We start from the raw sequence: 6,000 nt of genomic DNA on the forward strand, positions 1-6,000 counted from the left end.
GAACCCGAGAGGCAGGGGCAGGCAGGTTTCTGAGTTTGAGGGTAGCTTTGACTACAAACCAAGTTCCAGGACAGCCAGGGCTATACAGAAAGACCTTGCCTCGAAAACAACAAAAAAGAGGATCCAGGTTGGATTCCTAGCATCCACGTGATAGACAGCTCACAAGTGTCTGTAACTCCAATCCTCAATCCCCGGGGTTCTTATATACAACAGGCGCATAGTGCATATACATTGTGCAAAACACCCAAACACATAACATGTTAAGACAGTTTTAGAGAGTTATTTGCTCTCCAACATACTTTCTCCTTCTTTCTTAGGATGTTGAGGGTAGAATCCAGAACACTATTAAAGTTAGGTAAGTGCTCTACTATTGAGCTCCACATGTAAATTTGTGGAAGAAAAACCAATGTCAGTCAGATCAAAAGGAGGCAAGGAAAGGGACTTTGGGTTTCTGTTTTTAATATTTATGTACTGTGTGTGTGCGTGCCTGTGTGTATGTGCCACATGAACGCAGATTCACCAGATCTGGAACTACTACAGTTACGTAGGGCTGAGAATGCACACAAATACAGTAGAAGCTCTTGACCACTGAGCCATCTCTTCAGCCATATTCCTCCTCCCCCCCCCCCTTTTTTTTTTTTTTTTTTTTTTTTTTGGTTTTGAGACAGGGTCTCTCTGATAAATCCTGCTCCCAAATGCTGGGAGTGAAGATGTGTACCATTATAGGGGCCCTGCCCATTTTTTCTTTTTAGAAAGACTTAGGTATTTGTGTGTGTACCTATTTGTTTGGGTGGAGGCAACATATTTCTGTAGGTACCTGTGGAGCCACCTGGTGTGAATGCTGGGAACCAGACCTAGGTCTTCTACAAGAGGTGCTCTTAGCTGCTCAGCTGTCTCCGGCCCCAAGGCAAGAGCTTTTCTTCAGAAAACAACAGAAACTAAAGCTCTGACATGGAGGGAGAGGAAGGACTGCACATCACTGTCAGTAAGAAAGAGAAATGAAATGTTCGAAGCTGTGTAGAAATTAAGAAAGAAACTATCTTCAGCATCTTGTTAACTAAAAAGCCTAGCTTCGGTTTGCAACACTATCTGGAGCTGATTTCCTTTCTGATACTGTTTTAGAGCTTCTGGGTAATGTTGGACAGAAATCATTCATGTCTCCGGAGCATGTGAAATGTGCACGACAGCTCAGCCAATGCTGCGGGACAGCTGTTTCCGTGGAAACCTACTCCCCTCCATCCCGGAGAGAAGCACGGTGCACGGCTACGATGCACTAAGAATACAAATAAACTACAATGGCAATTTAACCATAACTCCATTAATTTTAAGTTGAACATGTTCTAAAAAAGTCAAAGGAAACACCTATGATGTACCACCTAATTTAAGAAACAGAACCCTAAGCTTCACTGTTGGCTCCCAACATTCACTTTATGCTTACTTCCCTCCAAAGGCACGCTTTTTTTTTTCTTTTTGTTTGTTTGTTTTGAGTACTGGGAATTGAATTCAGGGTCTCACATATGCAAGGCAAGCTCTTTAATACTAAACTACATCCTAGCTCTTCTGTTTTCTTTATTCACGCACGCGCGCGCACACGCGCGCGCACACACACACACACACACACGCATGCATAGACATAGTCAGTTCTAAAAGTATGCTCTAGGGGAAAGGGTGTGAGACAGTGTCCCTATATTACCTAAAATTCAGAATTCTCCTTAGTAATCTTGAGGGTTCAGAATATAAATATAGTTTGCTCCTCTGTCTATTAACGGTTTTGTTGTTTTGGTTTGGTTTGGGTTTTTTTGTTTGTTTGGTTTTGTTTTTGTCTTTAGAGTCAATGGCAAGTCAGGTTTCAAGCTACTTCTGTAGTCAAGGCTGGCTCTGAACTCTTGATCCCTCTCCTCTATCTCCCTAATAGTGGGATTTCAGGTACACACCACCACACCCCACTGGAGATATAGTTGGGATTGTTTGGTTTGGTCCAGAGGTGTGAGCCAAGGGCCTTGTGCCCAAGCACTAGAATTACAGGTGTGCACCACCACTGGCTAAAGAGTATATTTCTATAATACACATTGTATAATCTAAAGTTGTAGTTTCTTTGTCATATTGCATTCCATTATTTGAATACATTAAATTTTTTTCAGGAAGAGATGGACCAACAGTTAAGAGCACTTGCTGCTCTGACAGAGGACCGAGGTTTGCTTCCCAATACTCACGTGGTACACAAGACATACATGCAGACAAAACACTCATACATATAAAAACTAAATTTTGTTTTTGTTTTTGTTTTAGACAGGGTTTCTGTGTACAGCCCTGACTGTCCTGGACTCCCTTTTGCAGACCAGGCTGGCCTTGAAATCACAGAGAAATGCCTGCCCCTGCCTCCTGAGTGCTGGAACTAAAAGCGTGGGCCACCACACATGGCAAAACAAATATTTTTTAAAAGTCTTCCCAAATAGCTGTGCAAATCTACACTCTGAGCAATATGCTCTCCTTAAGCCCAGTATACCTGCATATACCTGCATGTGATGGGATTGAAGACTGGATAGCCACAGTGTTACTAGAAGCTTTAGTTTAAGAATTAAAAACATGAGCTAGGTGTGGTGGTGCATGTCTTTAATCCCAGCACTTGGGAGGCAGAGGCAGGCAGATCACTGTGAGTTCGAGGCCAGCCTGGTCTACAAAGTGAGTCTAGGACAGCCAAGGCTACACAGAGAAACCTTGTCGAAAAACCAAAAAAAAAAAAAAAAAAAAAGAATTAAAAACACGTCCTCGGCCAGAAGCCAGCAGGATGGGAAGGGGCGACGGGTCTCCAAAGACTCTTCAAGAAATCACAATGTCAACCAATACAGACCTTTCTCTTTCTTCATACGATGAAGGTTAGGGGTCTCAGTTTGTTCGGAAAGCTAAAGAGACACCATTTGTCCCCATTGGAATGGCAGGGTTCGCAGTGATCGTTGCGTATGGCTTGTACAAACTGAAGAGCAGGGGAAATAGGAAGATGTCCATTCACCTGATCCACATGCGTGTGGCGGCCCAGGGCTTTGTGGTGGGAGCCATGACTCTTGGTATGGGCTATTCCATGTATCAAGAGTTCTGGGCCAAGCCTAAGCCTTAGAAGAAGCGCTGCTGCCGAGCGAGCCTGGGAAGTGCTGGCCGTAGTTAGGCATCTCACACTGAGGTTCCATGTTTGTGTCTACAATAAATAATGCAGGTTTAGACAACAACACAGGAAAAAAAAAGAATTAAAAACACATTTGTAGGTTGATAAGATTGATAACTGCAACCTCTAATGAAGAGACTTTAAAGAACTTTAGACAACAGGAAAGGACTCTCTTTGGTAGTGGAATACTTTCTCCAGGGTTATCACATACAAAAGGACTGGTTACATATTTGATACCTGATGCTTCTGTATATGTGCATGTTTGTGTATATAATTTTTACTTTTTTAAGAAGGAAAAGGGGGATGTGTGGAAGGATTGTAGGCATTATCCCAGGTGAAGGCAGTCTGCTTGGAAACACCACCAACATCCCACTGAGATGGATATTGTGGAAGACTGGGAGGAGCTGTCCTGGGTGGGAATTCAGTACCCGGAGACTCCAGCCAGGTGATGGTGTTTCTAATCAAACATCGCTGAGAGGAGGGATCCTGGGAGGAGACCAGCCCTTGCGTGAGAGAGGCACGTGCAGGCAGAGAGGAAGGGAGAAGGCTGCAGGTTGGGAGCAGGAGCGCAGGTGGATGGGGAGATGACCAGTGTACAGGCCGGACCGTGGAACAGATACCGTAAGGTTCACTCTTGTTTCCCTTTAACCTTTTTTCCCTCTTGTGTAGGACAGCTGGGTTGTATAATAAAGTCTAATTGTTAAGAAACAGAGTCAAAAAAATAAAAAGAAACAGAGCCAACAGGTCTCTGACCCCCATCAGGGAGGCCTTAGAGCCTCATGGGGGGGGCCTTCAGCCCCCATCAGGAGAGGGGTCTCTTACCGGATCAGGAAGACTTAGAGCCTCACATTTGTTTATTCCCGGATCTGGACGGCAGATTAGGTACTTTTGTTTCCTCTGAAATCAGCGAGTTGACCTTGTTTGTGTGTCCAACTGTTTTGTGTATGTGTATAGTGTTGATTGAGATTTTGTATATATAGTGTTGATTGAGACTTTGACGGACAGAAGGACAGGACAGACAACTTCAAGTTTGGGAGACAAGATGCCAATGTCTCATTACCTGTGCGCACCAGGAAGTCTGATTTTGTTGGTTTGTGCTTTGTTTCCTTTTTTTGTCTTTGTGTGACCCTTGTGACTAGGAATCTTTTGTAGGATATCCATACCAGGTCTGGAGTTCGGATTTATTACAGAGTAGGTCGCTTTTAATTTGGTTTCTGGGCAGAATGCGATGGAGCCCGCTGGCTCTCAGGACAGTCACAGTTCTGAATTTTGGTTCTTTTCTCCAGCTGTACCGGTACATTTCTGTTTGTGTAGTCCTTTTGGGTTTCTGTTTGCTTGTAACCGTCTCAGTTCTAGAAATGGGCCAGGTCTCAAGCATGGCAGCTTGAGCCTAGCGCCTCTCACTTCCTGCTTGAACACTCGGTTGCTGCTGAGTCCTTGGCAGAGTCCTGTCCCAAGTGGGGACGGCCCTCTGGGGACCCCCGCCACGAACATGGGGGCCTATCGGATTCTTGCTGGTTCAAAACACCTGAGCCCTCAGCCAGCAGTGGCACACCCTGCTCCCCGCCTGCTTGCACTCTCTGTGGCTTGAGCAGCGTTGGGAGACGGTGGAAACAGGACTGCTAAGGTCTGCCTACTCACTCCCTCCATGTCTTTTAAACCATCCCATCACTTGTGCTGAACAAGCACTAGGAGAACACAGGAACTTCAGGGTTTTGGGTCGGCTGATGTCTGGCCTTGGTGAAAGCTTTTTCCAGCTTGCAGTCTGGTCCCAAGCCTGCCCCTCCCCCCAGTATGGTACACTGGTCACCTGATCTGGGACACCTCTGGAAAGCCCCAGCTCTCGCCTATATCGATTGGGTTCAACAGGTCATGTTCAAATTTTCCTTTGAAATTACAGCTAGAGAAAGTTTTGTCTTCTAAAGTTTTATCTGTCTATCTTAAAATGTATTAATGTATGTGGTCACTATATTTTTTATTTAACTTGTTTTATTTAAATGTATGAATTTATTGTGTTCTGTACACCTTGCTTATAAATTACTGGTTGTTGAAGATGGTTAAAAAAAAACTTTAACATCCATAACAAAAAGGTTAACTTAAACTTGAAAGTTAGAATTGGAGCCATTCTAAGCAGCAAGTGGCATAAGCCAACAGGTCTCTAACGGTACTTTTAAATTAAGGTTTTTATGTAATTATTGTCCTGTATTTAAAGCTAGACTTATAAAAGATAGGATTTAAAGCAATGTTTCTTTAATAAGGTATTAAAGCTGCACCTCCAAGCTATATAGCTTAAGATTATACTGTGAACTCTTACCTAAAGATTTATAATTTGCTTATTGGGTCTGATATTTAAAATTTAAGTTCAAACACTTGTTTAGAACATGTATGTGTGTATATGCAACCATGTGGATTAGATGATCTGTAACCTGCCATGTGACTCCACCATCTTGAGATAGCTACATGGCGTATGGCAACAATTTTAGAGCCTCTTGGTCCTAATGAGCTCTCTGCTTGTTATAAAGGTTGATTCACATTAAAAGATTGCTATATTGCAGACTTTGGAAATGGGTAATTCCAAGATACTTTTTAGTTTAAAAAAATATTTTTAGAGCTATTCAATTGTTTACACTATTAAAATTTGGGTTTTGTCTTCTAAATTTATGGTTATTATGTTCTACCTTCATTCTCAAAAAAGTAGAAATTACTGCCTTAGGAATATGTTTGGCTTTATTTTTGGAATATGGCTATGTTTTTAAATTGCCCACCATAGCCTATAACATCACTTGGTGACACCATGATGGTTTAGTGATTAAAAGGGGGGGCGGATATCCTCTCTGCCA

At 43.0% G+C, this 6,000-nt stretch overlaps 1 pseudogene; it reads left to right on the plus strand.

Moving 5' to 3' along the window:
• The first annotated feature begins 2,833 nt into the window (after positions 1–2,833).
• Positions 2,834–3,132, plus strand: LOC127208549 (HIG1 domain family member 1A, mitochondrial-like; annotated as a pseudogene).
• The last annotated feature ends 2,868 nt before the right edge of the window (positions 3,133–6,000 follow it).

Source organism: Acomys russatus, chromosome 25 (assembly GCF_903995435.1).
Source record: "Acomys russatus chromosome 25, mAcoRus1.1, whole genome shotgun sequence".
Classification (NCBI taxonomy): Eukaryota; Metazoa; Chordata; class Mammalia; order Rodentia; family Muridae; genus Acomys; species Acomys russatus.